The sequence below is a fragment of the Vitis vinifera genome, chromosome 9 (genome assembly GCF_030704535.1).
Source record: "Vitis vinifera cultivar Pinot Noir 40024 chromosome 9, ASM3070453v1".
Lineage (NCBI taxonomy): Eukaryota > Viridiplantae > Streptophyta > Magnoliopsida > Vitales > Vitaceae > Vitis > Vitis vinifera.
Window position 1 is genome coordinate 12,123,371 of NC_081813.1, and position 13,972 is coordinate 12,137,342.

At 34.2% G+C, this 13,972-nt stretch overlaps 1 pseudogene; it reads right to left on the minus strand.

Moving 5' to 3' along the window:
- Positions 1 to 11,850: 11,850 nt before the first annotated feature.
- On the minus strand, positions 11,851 to 13,879 carry LOC100855358 (coniferyl alcohol acyltransferase-like; annotated as a pseudogene).
- Between the last annotated feature and the right edge of the window lie 93 nt (positions 13,880 to 13,972).

Genomic DNA, 13,972 nt, shown 5'->3' on the forward strand with positions numbered 1-13,972 from the left:
TTGTAATCACTGAAAAGAGATCTTCTTCGGGGAGCTTTCTCCAGGAGACCAACTTATGTAACTTTGTTATACAGAGATCTCTTTTGTTTATTTTCTCTCTTCTATTTTCTATCTTCTTGCAAGCCAAACACCCTCTGAGGATGTTTTCCCAGAGGATGAGAGGCTAAACATTTAGTTTCTTGGAGTGAAGGAAGCTAGGTGAAAAGTCCAGATTAAAAGGTGGAAAGTTTCCATGCATTGAATTCAGGTGGTTGGAGTCCATAAATGGCTTTTAAAGCCAAGGTTTTGCCTTAAATCCCTTAGGATCACTTTGACTGGCCAATACATGGTAAGCTTAAGGTCTCTGTGGATGCTTATTGCTAGATCCATATCAGTCCATTAGTTATCATGTACGAGCCAGTGGAAAGTGATTCAAGGTGATAGTCCATAGTGTCTTAAGTCATTAATGGACCTTGACTACCATCTCTAATGACTTTTTATGGATTAAATCTTCATTGTCAAACCTATACCGGTTCGGGAAATAACTATAGGTTAAATCCCCAATGCGAGGAGAAAAATCCGGAATTTTCCACTTTGCATCTGGAACTTGAACCTAGCAACCTTTAGCTCCGGGAGACTTTCTTTCTTCCGCTTTTTACTTAGTTCTATGTGAGTTTAGTTTAAATCACCACTTTCAAAACAATTTTATTTTCTTTTAAATTTCAAGTTTGTGCTAAAGGAAATCATCAGAATCAATTTCTAATTTAGAGTCTATCATTGGTAGAGTGAAAACCCATCCTTGAGTTCGACCCTAGAACTGCTATACTATAGTAGCTTTGCTACGCCAGTATAAGGTCATAGGTTTTATAAATGTTTTTGATTAAAAGACCCGGCTGGGAAGTCAAGCGAGAATCAAAGACGTTTCAAATTCTCTGGATATACATATCCGCATCTTCTAATAGCGCTCACCCGGAGAGTTTTTCTCTTAGTATACAGTGCTGCGGTGTTATCCTGAAGCTTCCTGATATTTTCGACCGACATCTTGAGATATTTCCGACCGACATCTTGAGATATTTTCGACCGATATTTTGGGATATTTTGCTTTAGACATTTGATGTCTAAATTCCCAAACTCTCCTTGTAATCCACCTATCATAGGATTCCTTAGTCTTTAAGTAAGAACAAGGGGTGAATAACCTCTTATATATAGTTTGTAATTTCCTTTACACAGAACATCGAATATATCATCGATCATATAATATATGTGAAATCAACGAACATAACACTTGCTCTGTTTCTTCTTCATATATTTTTTTTCTCATTCTTTTTATTTCTAGCCAATCAAACTCTGAGGATTTTTCCTCAGAGGATGAGAGGCTAGGCTCTTCGTCTCTTGGAGTGAAGAAAGTCGGGTAAGTTTCCACATGCATAAATTGGAAGTTTTGTTGTTTTAGTTTTTAATGAAGAGAAAGTGTGACCCGTTAATGGTTTTTATCTTTTTAGTTAACTTAAAACACCTTTAACTCACTTGGGCCAACACTTAGTAAGGCAAGTGATCTCCGTTCATTGAGATGGACTAGTTTATCTCTTGCGAGCCTTTGAGAGGTGGTTTAGAGGTAGGATTTTCTAGAATAGCCAACACTTGGTAAGCTTTTGGACTCTAAGGAGACATCCATTAGTTATCTCTTGCGAGCTTTTAACGGATAATCCAAGGTTAAGGATCACCTTGAATGGCAAATTCTAGGTGAGAGGCATGAGCCATTGCAAGATGCATCAGTGAGAGGGATTTAGTGTTTGAACCCATTAAAGGGAAGCATCTGTACCACACCGGTTAGAGAATTAACTATACGTTAATTCTCTAATGCAAGGAAAAGAAACAAGTGATTGAAACTCTCCTTTTTGTATGAGAAACCTGAACCTAGTGATCTAAACTCCAAGAAACACTTTTCTTTGTAAGTAAAATCAGTTACTATTTTTGGTTAGTTTAAAACCAAACCTTTTTCATTTAAACATCTTTATGTTTTCTTTTAAAGCTAACCTTGAAATGAAAAGGCACCAATTCAACTTTGAATTAATATCATTTGTAGAGTGAAAACCCATCCTAGTGAACGACCTTAAAGCCACTATGCTATGCTAGCTAAGGCTATCCTAGTACATGGTGTAATAGGTTATAAATTTTGTTGATTACTCCCTAAGGACCACAATCAAGGGACACCAACTGGACACGAATCAAATGGCACCACTGTCAGGGACCATTGAGAGGACATGAATCAGTTGAGACACCAATTGGGAACGAATCAACGGAGTAAATTAATTAAATGAAACATAAATTATTATCGCTTTTTTAGATAGGAAAACTTATACTATCATGAAATATTATTATTTTAATTAAATCATAATAATATTGAAGATAAATATTATCTAAATCAACTTTTTAGGTTGTTTTATAGATTTACATTTTTATAACTAGAAAAAAAAAAAATCACAGATTTTTTTTATTCAAAAATTGTAACAATAAATTTTAACTGTTCATATTAAAATTATTTTAATTAAAATATTATTTTTTTAAAGAGAAACATTATATAAATTAATTTTCAGGTTGTTTATAGGTTTGCATTTTTAGAAATGGAAAAAGAAATTAATGATCTATGTTTGTTATAAAGAAATTTTGGAAGGAGAAATAATTTTCTTATTCAATAAATAAATATCATTTTTTTATAAAAATTGTCATTGAAAAAAGAAATATAGTATCTTAATTTTTAATTGAATAAAATAATGATAGGATACAAGACATATAAGTGGGGTGGTAAAGGTATTTTAGGAAGAAAAAAAAAAGTCAAAAAATACTTTAGTCTTTTATATATATAATATGGATGAGTTAAATATCACACCATTATCGATTTGGTGAGATGTTATGTCAATATGAGTTAATCATGATGGAAATGAACTAGTGACAAGTCACTAAGTTCAAATGTAATTGAGTTATAGACCTTGTGGTGGCTTGTATAGTTGTCGTGGGATGTCTAATCACTTATTCTCTACTTTAGGTTCTTTTATTTGGCTTTTTTTTTTTTTTTTTTTTTGTAGTTTTTAAGGGTGCTTTTATAAATTTAAATTTCAAATTACTTTCTAAAATTTTATAAATAGATTTTTTTATTGAGTTGTAATGGTCACAAGAATATAGTTATCCTAAAGCCTTAGTTCTCCAACTCTCAAGCTTTCACAAGTGATTTTGATAGATTCTTTTAATGAAAAGGTATTTGATCTACTAGCCTCAATACAAGGTTAGGGTGTCCCCTAAGGAGTAGGAGGTGTTGAGTCGATGATGTGAAGAATTTTGCAAGTCCTTATCAATATAAGACTCTAAGAAGTAGGAGTATCTTGATCATGTAATTTTACGTATAATTCCTTTCTGCTTGTAGATTTAACCCTTGGTTTTTTTACCTCTACGAAGTTTCTAGGAAAGCAAATTTTCCACATTATATCTATTGTTTTGTGGGATTTGGTTATCTTATACTCATTATTGAAACAATTGAGCTAAATGATATTATTATAATTCAAATAATAGTTGAACTTTAAGGACAACTTGCTTAGACTACCGACTCACCCCTCTACAAGTAATTCTCTTAATTAAGACTTGATGTTAAATTTTAAAATTTTTAAAAAGATTATTCATACTAGTTAATTCTTAATCAGTGAAGTCACAAAGAGTTGAAACTTCAATTAATTGTTCTTCTTTAATGGGAAAAAACACCCCCAATGGAAGGTCTGGATAATATTTTCCTAAAAATAAGGTAAGAGACTCTAGAAAATATGAGTGGTTATCTCATATGTTTGTTGATAAGAATGGTAGGCATGGACCTGCATCCCCTCAGCCTCTAACGGTGAACCTCTTTTGTATTTGTCATTTATTTGGAAAAACAAAACAAAAAGCATTTAGGCTTGTATCACTTGCATTATACATTATTTGGGTGCATTAGGACTTACACAAAAATCAAGTCATTGGTTTCTTGTAAGTAGATAAGTTGTTCACAACTAGTTCATTAAGCAATCTATTTGAGGTTATAGTTGTACACATTGGACAAGACCTATGCTAAGTCATTTACATAATTAGCTATTGGGTAGTCATGACTTCATCAAGCTATTATGCCGCATGAACCCTCAACCTTAAGAGAATATTAAGCTAGAGGTTTTTGGTGGTTTTGAACCTACAGATAGACTCTTAAGAGGTCATATAGTCCTTATAAATTAGATTACTATTGACTAAGGCAGATGACAATAGATATTCTCAAAATAAACACCTTGATAAGTCATGAGTTTGAGATAGTGTGTCCCCATGAATAATTCTAAGGACATGTGATCATGAAATCTATAGCCTTAATAACTCCTTTAGTGAATTTTAACATATACTCTTAGAGAGCGAAAGTCATTGGGTGGAAGATTACTACGTCTACAAGATCTTCAACGACTTCAAGGCTTTCTACATTAATAAGAAATGATCAACATATGCCTATGTTGATAATTAGATGGTGTCAATGTATCTTAGACCTATGTTGACACCTCGATCAATGATGCTAACCCTCGCCATCAACATAAGTCAATGTTGATGGTGAAATACAATCAACGAAGTCATTCTTCCTTGTAAATAAATACATATATATAGTTATTGTTTATAGAAGGGCATGGAAAAATACATATTTGACAAAATATAATTAGATGAGTTAGCCATTACACATGATACCCATTTGCCTCCCTAATAATATTCATTTGTCTAAGAAATGGGAAATGAAGTGGGGCATTAACTTGACAAGGATAATTTTGAGCTGCCACATGATTAAAATCTCCATCTTCAATAAGGGTGCCAATAGTAACAATATTTCCTTTTGTACCCACCATTAAATTGCATTTTCATGATTGCAAAAGTAAAAAAATAAAAATAGAAATAAAATAAAATAAATCATTAAGATGATAATATATACAAGTTTATTCATAAAGAAAATGTATACTCAATGATAGTATCATATTTTTTTAACATAGTAAATAATGTATAACATAATAGGTGGTTTGTTTTGTGGTAAGTCATCTCAACAACAACATTTTCAATTTATTTCCCCATAATCTTGATAATCCAATTTCATTCACATCTAATGTGGGAGGGTGTTGTTGGGGTCTTAACTCTATTTTGGACATCATTATGGCCACATTCTCTTTCAACTCATTCATCTCATTATTAATAAGGCTTATATGATAATGAAAATAGTTGTGATGTGTTGTATGTTGCCCGCTGGCCCTAACATGACCAAAATGTGTAGGTGTATCCAAGGCATGTGTAAGGACATTATTTGGACCATAGTATTTTATCCCCCTTTTCAAGCAATTCAACAATAACTCATCCCATAGCATGAAAATATAAATCAATCATTCTTATAAAACAATATCAATATCTACGTGTGGTAGATTAAGCATTGTACTATTGAGCAATATAAGAAAAACAAATACTTAAAACTAAATTAAATTCATCATATATATAATTAATTAGGTAGGGTTTCATTACTTACTATTCTATCAATTATGAGTTGAGTAATGCTATTACATTGTCTATTTTTTCCTCAAGCCTTCTTCTATAATATGCTCCTCTTAATACTACCTTAGGACCAATTTTCCTTCATCTATTACACATTGGAAAATTAGATTCATTAGGCAATACCAGTTTTGAAGACCATTATAAAACCTCAACAAACATTTAATATAAACATATAATCTTATCATTCATTGACCATTTAGTGCTCCATCAAAGCATACCCCTTTCTACTAATCCGATGATTATATATGCTCTTTGCTCATTTTGATTTTTGAATTTTTCTTACCTCATACAAATAGTAAATTACTAATTATTGTAGTTGAAAGAATGGAAATAAATTAGCTTGTCATGATACCTCAAATTGCCAAACTAGTATTTTAATTAAAGTATATATAGTTGATGGCTCTTTCAAAAGATCTGTTTGATTTCAAAAAGGAAGAATGTACTTTGTGGTTAACTTATTCTTGAAAGTCTTAAACTTTATTCCTAGGGATATCATCAAATTCTTCCTACTCCATGAATCTATAGTGAAAGCACTCTAGGTGAAACAAATTTTTTAATGCATTTAAGTTGTAGGGAATGACTAAAGTTGCAAAAATATCAATTTGATGTGTGAATGTTACACACCTGAATGTAGTCCCACAACAATTTATCTTTCAGTTCAGTATGCACATCATACCATGTTTTATGATTTCTTAGAACCATTATACATGCCAAAACACTTAAGTAGCTTTTTAGATTTGCAAAATACTTTCTAATAGGTGTAGCTCAAGCATTCTATTTGATAGGAAGCTTCACTCCTTTGCTTCTATTCTTTGTGATTTCAGGTTTAGTAGTCATCCCCAACCCCTATGTTTAATAAGGTTTTCATTTTCTTTTTCAGGAGTCATATCCATAGACTGACTATTGCACACACATGCTCACACACACATATAGAGTATAATATATCTTCAAGAGAATTTTATTTTCTCTCCATTAGATTGTTTTCAAGTCAGACCACTTTTTCAATAAAGACAAATCCTTTCTATATTTGAAAAATCTTATACTTCCATTATGAAAAGTTTCTCAAATATAATACATTTCAAAAACTAAAATAATCAATTAAGAGAGTTTTTAACTTTTAAAACATTACAAAGATTCTTTTTAGAATAAAACTCCAATTTAGAAATAAACCCAAAAAAAAAACAAAATTGAGTTAAAAAAATCCTAAAAACCAAATTAGAAAACAAAGGTAATTTTGATTCTAATTTTTAGCATTAGTAATTCCAAAAGCTTTACTGACCATACATATATGCATACTTGCCTTGAATTTGATGACTAAAAATAAACCCAAATCCAAATATGATAAAGCCTAAAGTTGTCTTGAAACATATAAGACTTACGGAAGTAAGTCACATCCAATCAATAAGTAGTGGAACAAAATTGCCAACTAAAAAAAGTATATTAATAATCTCTCTCTTTTGAAAATGTGACAAAATATGGAGATTACAATAAAGTCCCCCGTAACTCTCATAAATCCTCATTGAACAAAGAAAAACATATCTTAGTATAGACAACTTATTACATAGTGATGTCTACACACACTTAATAGACATTCTTATCTATCTACAAGGAAATATATTGCTATTTAAGCCTTGATTTTCAGACTATTCCTTACTTATTTTTAAAGTAGCTTATACTCGACATCCTTACTGTTAATAGACATTCTTATCTACGTACAAGGAAAGATATTGCTATGTAAGCCTTGATTTTTAAACTATTCCTTACTTATTTTTAAAGCATCATATACCTAACATCCTTACTCTTAATAGACATTCTCATATACAAACAAGGAAAGATATTGCTATTTAAACCTTGATTTTCAGACTATTCTTTACATATACCTAACATCCTTACTCTTAATAGACATTCTTATCTTCGTACAAGGAAAGATATTGCTATGTAAGCCTTGATTTTTGGACTATTCCTTACTTATTTTTAAAGCATCTTATACCCGACATCCTTATTGTTAATAGACATTCTTATCTAAGTACAAGGAAAGATATTGCTATTTAACCTTGATTTTTAGGCTATTCCTTATTTTTAAAGCATCATATACCTGACATCCTTACTCTTAATAGGCATTCTTATCTGCGTACAAAGAAAGATATTACTATTTAAGCCCTGATTTTTAGACTATTCCTTATTTTTAAAGCAGCTTATACCCGACATCATTATCTACGTATAAGGAAAGATATTGATATTTAAGCCTTGATTTTTAGACTATTCTTTACTTATTTTTATAGCATCATATACCTAACATCCTTACTCTTAATATACATGCATTCTTATCTACGTACAAGGAAAGATATTGCTATTTAAGCCTTGATTGTGAGACTATTCCTTAGTTATTTTTATAACATCATATATCTAACATCCTTACTCTTAATAGACGTGCAAGGAAAAATATTGCTATTTAAGCCTTGATTTTCAGACTATTCCTTACTTATTTTTAAAGCATCATATACCTGACATCCAGATTAAAAAAGCTCAATGAGTTTTAGGATTTATGTCACCATCATGGATTTTGCAAAGTTCCAGACGCCAAACCACCAGCCTGAGACTTCATTGACATAAAATAAAACACGTGAAATCAGAAACCAATTTTTTAAGAGTTGATAGATGAGATGATTGGATAAAAAAAACGCATTCATGTGAAAAATGAAATCAACAACAATCAAGTATATTTCATTGTCTCCCTCACGGCCATCACTCCTAACACTGCTATTAAATTGCCGGGGAAAAAAAATATGAAAGGAATTCCTTCAAGCCACCCATACCCCTTTGAAACATTGCTTTATGCCAATTATTCTTTGGACAACTTTCTTTTTTTGCTTTAGCTTTCAACCCTCCACATTGGAAGCCACATTATCTTTTTGAGAATTGGGTGGTCATCCATGGAATGGAGGATCGGTTAATGCATTTATAATGTGGTCAAATATGCATGCTTTTTCTTTCTCATATGTTCTTTCTTTGGCTTTTAAGATCTTCCAAGATACGATTAATGGCTAATCTAGACTCTCAAGCGGCCATTATGAATAAACTAAACGTAAATTGGACCCCACCACCCCCCTTTTAGCTTAAAACTTATTGAAAAGATAAAATGATGAATGACATGAAGCATGGTGGAGAGATATATAAATTTATTTATGATACCGTACTTTTTAATATCTATGGAGCCTCGATTATGAGCATGTGCAGTCATGTCATCAAATAATCAACCAAATTTCATGATTAGGATCCTTCAATGTGTCCTCTAATTGCCTGTTTGTGAAGGCAGAATAATGCTCTTCAGATACAATTTTCAATCACAATCCTTGAGGATTGCCAAAGTTGATGTGTTTAGCTCCTTTTCCAAGCAATACATCTTTTTCAATTCAGCCATGGCACTACCCTTTCTGTGTTTGTTATGATCATAAAACCTAGTTTTACATCAAAGGAGGTTAGTTGATTTCCAAGTAAAATTTCCCTTGTCTCAAATAACCTACTACACTAGCTAGCTTGTAAATTAAACCTCCTCTTTTAACTTACAAAATTTACAAAGTTTGAAAGCAATAAAGTCATTATGGAGTAAATATTGGTAGATGCATGGGCAGAGATATTATGAAAAAAAACACCCACACATTGAGCCCCCTAAAGCCCAAGTAACCAACATCACAATATGGAATGGTCCCATATGCTTGTTGGGTAAGGCACCAACATAATGGAAACTTATAACTGAATTTTGATGCTTTTGCGAATACCCTAATCATAATGTGTGCCAGCTCAAAACTTGAGGAGGCAAAGCAGTACTAGTTGGCGAAGCAAGGTGAGATCCATGTTGCATGGAGCACTCAACCAAAATAAAAAACAAACAAACAAACAAACAGAGGAATTAGGTCCACTCTCCATGTGAGAGGCACTTTCAGATCCCACACCCACATGGCCCTCTCTACTTACCAGTTAGTTACCATGCATCTTAGCACAGGCCCCTTACCATTTCTTGCTCTTTTTTTTTCTGTGTCTCTTTTGGATATTTATAGCCTTCTTGTTCATCTCCCCACAAACCATTTGTGAAACCTGTGGCCCCATGCCTCCAACACCAACCAAAATGATGATTTGGTTGTGTTGAAAGTGAGTTTTCCTAAGAGGCATTAGACAGGATCCAGCATGGTCCGGACTTGCCATATCTTAATCTTTTCATATTGCTATTGATCAACAATTGGATCCGTAGATTAATTATGAACATGATTCGGGAATTAAAAAACCCAAGTGTGCCGAGACAGCCTTACCGATTTAGCCGTAGAGGGGCCACTTAATTAGATGCATAAATATTATAAGTACATCTTGGTCAGCATGAAGCTTTCTTGATCATATAAAACAAAAACCAACTCCACTTACACAACCAACGCTAAGATTAAACAAAAGCATATGGGTTTGTCCCTGCAGGCAACTTCTTCGATACAGTCAAACGAACCCTTTCTTTACTTAAACTATATATCGAGTTTCTTTCTTTAAAAGTGGGTTCTCTGATTGAGTCATTGCCATTATTCTTCAAGGCTTTTTCTGGGGTGCCACCCATGCATATCTCTAATCTTGTAATCCATAATATTATACACCGTGACCTAATCTTTGGTGGGGGTGTTTTGAAAGTCGAATCCATTACTAGTATATATAATGTCTCGTGACTATAGTTATTCAACATCATCAAAGAATTAATTAATCTGTTCAATGTTGCACTAAGCACAAGGAGAAGCTTCATATACAACCAAGCACCCACTATCCTATCCTACGGTTTTAAATATTGCTATTTAAGCCTTGATTTTTAGGCTATTCCTTATTTTTAAAGCATCATATACCTGGCATCCTTACTCTTAATAGGCATTCTCATCTACGTACAAGGAAAGATATTACTATTTAAGCCCTGATTTTTAGACTATTTCTTATTTTTAAAGCAGCTTATACCCGATATCATTATCTACGTATAAGGAAAGATATTGCTATTTAAGCCTTGATTTTTAGACTATTCTTTACTTATTTTTATAGCATCATATACTTACATCCTTACTCTTAATATACATTCTTATCTACGTGCAAGGAAAGATATTGCTATTTAAGCCTTGATTGGATAAAAAAAACGCATTCATGTGAAAAATGAAATTAACAACAATCAAGTACCATGCATCACCATCCAACCATTATGGTCGACACCATACACCGGGTTTGTTGTTGATTCTGCACTCCTCAAACTATACACACAAGTATGAATTCAAATTTCTATTGTCATTATCAAAATTAAGAAATTAACGACTTCACAGTTGCAAGCTTATTCAGTTGCATACTTTCTTCTTATGGTCAAATATTGCAGTACAATCTACAAAATAGACTTATTTGGTAACACTATGTTTGAATACACTTTGGAGTTTGTTTCCTTTTTATCTATTGTACGTGTAAACTTCAATAGCTAATATCATTTAAAAACCTTAATCCTTTCATTGGTTGTAAAGAAAATGAAAGACAAAATATAAAACGTTACTCAATTAAGTGGAACAGTTGTACTATCAAAGAAGTTGAATATTCCAAGTGAAAAGGGAAAGTCCGAAAGCGATAAGCCCAAGTTTACTGAGTCTTTACCATGTATTGGCCTTTTTTTTTTTCATTTTTTTTTTTTTATGGGAATTCTCTAAGCCCAAATGTAAATAACGTTAAGGCTTTAGTATGTTGGTGAAAAATGGTAGAGAAAGAGGAAGAGGAAAATAAGGATTTTTTTTGGCATTGTTCTAGGGTTCAAGGGTGAAGGGTATAAGTTCTCTCATCAACCTTTTACGGGAGTTCTTGTGGTATGATCTCTACCTAATCTCTTTCTATTTTTTGTTTCCTAGGGTGATAGATTCCCTCCTTAGACATTGATATATGTTTCCATTGTTTATCAAGGTGAAGAAAGTAGTGAGGATTTATTTGCATTCATATTTTTATTAAAGTGAAGGAAATTTTTCCCGTGGTTTTTTACCTCGGTTAGGAGGGTTTTTCCATGCTATATTTGGAGTAATTTTGGTTGGATGTTTTTAGATTATAATTGCCTTTTCTTGTTAGGCTGCTGCTGTTGAGAGGTTGTTAACATTGTAGGAAATCTTTTAACTTGTGTAGGTGAATACTTTATAATTCCTTTTTATTCCAACGCAAAATCCCTCCTCGAATTGTTAGCAGGTCGTATTCAACTTCAAAGGAACACAACTTTGGTGGCGATGATGAGGAGCCTTTGGTTTGTCACTATCGAATGAGAAACTCTAGTCCAAGTCTTTAATGTTCTTCACGAACTACTAAATCATATAATTCAAATCATTAGACCAAATAAATAATTATTTTAGAAGATGAAACTCATAGCAATTCGGAAGCAATCTCGGGGTTGAAGCTGCAGGATTTAATTTTCAAGTCCTTACTAATCCTTATACTAGTCTTATGATAGTAATTAAGATATAGCAAGGAGGCATTTATGCTTGTACAAGGAAAAGGAATTCTAACATTTGAAACAACATACGAGGGAGTTACTTCTAAATTTCTGAATATAAGATGGTGGACGTAGCTAGCTAATCTGCGTTAAGCAAATTGAGATGGTCGGCTGTTAAGGGGCTAAAGATATCAGCAGCCTCAGTCTCAATCAACTCAATCTGGGCTTTCAAGAGGTGCATGTACACCACCCAGTCACCATCTACAGTGGGGCTTGGCATTGGCATCACGTACCCAACTTCTTCACCCCATGGAAAATGATATGACCCTAGAGCCGGCCTACCCCACCAGAAATCCACCTTTGCCACCGGGAACCTCTGCCCTGATGACACCGTAAGTCCTGGCCCGTCGCTATTGCCACTGCAGCACATATTCAGTGCAGCCGGCTCTGGGCGATGAGCCTCCACCCAGTCTATCAGCCCCAAGAAATGTTCCTTTGTCATAGCCGCTTCCAGGAAATCATGAACTTCATCTCCCACCCAACTCAGTGGTTTTTCTTTGAGGTCATTTACTATCTTCTCACCAAAGGGGAAGGACAGCACATTTCCAAAGTATGAGGCCATCGCTGTTGTCCTATCCTCATCTCCACTGCTTAACCTCTTTCTTCCATCCACCACGACACTCATCTTGCATATTTTTTGGTTTGCATTTTCCATGTGAGCACTTTTGGCCACTATCTTCCACAAAAAGGCACTAAGAGACTCTAGTTTGGTCCTCTTGTAGGAGCTACTCTTGCTGGTGGCTAGTGTTTGGAGTAGACTGAGCTTCTCGGCAGTGACATAGTACGGACGGCTTATGAGAGGATCAGCACCAGGTTGTGGAACTTTGGGCGGAGGTAAGGCTGAGATGGGAACGTACATGTGGTCAAGGGACGGAGCATAGGAGCCTGGATGTCGAGGGTTGAGGAGAGAACGCTGGAAAGATGGTATTACAGATAAGGGCTTGGACTGAGCCATCTCAGCCCATGAAACTAGGAACATATTGGTAGAATATGCGTCTGCTATCCGGTGATCAAATGTACAGGCCACCACAATTCCGCCACATTTGAGCTCAGTCACCTGTTATTAGTTCATTTTTATCACAACTACCCTGTTAGGATTACAACTAATTAGGATTAGCATATGAAATTAAGCGCACAGAAAGAGAAAGACCTGGACTGAGAGGACGCCATGCTTCCTCGTAGGGGCAAGCTTGCCTTCAATGCTTTCGTCAGGGTTATACAAGTTGAGGTCTTGTAGTTTTACATCCGCATAAGCCTCCAAGAAATCCACCCCACGGTTGTTGCAAAGAAGCTCAGCTTCCCCCAATGAGTTAGACAAGATTTCTCCAGCAAAGGCCTAATAGGGCACCAGGGCTTGGGCCATGGCCTCTTTCAGAACCCTAACCATGGACCCAAATGTGAAGTCATCACCTCCGCTGGCACTTCCACGTGGCTTCTTATAACAGAAAAACACGGCAACATCAATGGTAGCCAGTGCTTCTGCATTGGTAGCATAGCTGCCACTACTTCTTTCCTCCTCACTGTTACCATGAATTCTCCTCCACTACTACTCATGGTTTCTAGTTATTAATCACTAGGTTGTGAGTGCCTTCGATTGAGTGGGAGAGAGAAGAAAAGGAAAAATGGAGATGCTCTGGAGTGGGCTAATCGCACATCAACAATTCAGAGGGAAGAGAAAGAAATATGGAGTCTGGAGAGGGCCAATCACAATTCACACGTAAACAATTAGCGTATCTAGCAAAATAAGAGGAATACATGGTGCCACGCTTCCCATAGTCTTATTGGGCTGCTACATAATTCCTTTATATATGACATGCTTATTCAAACAAAGAAAAAAACTACTAATAGTTTTTTATAATAGTTACATGATAATTTATAAAATAAAAA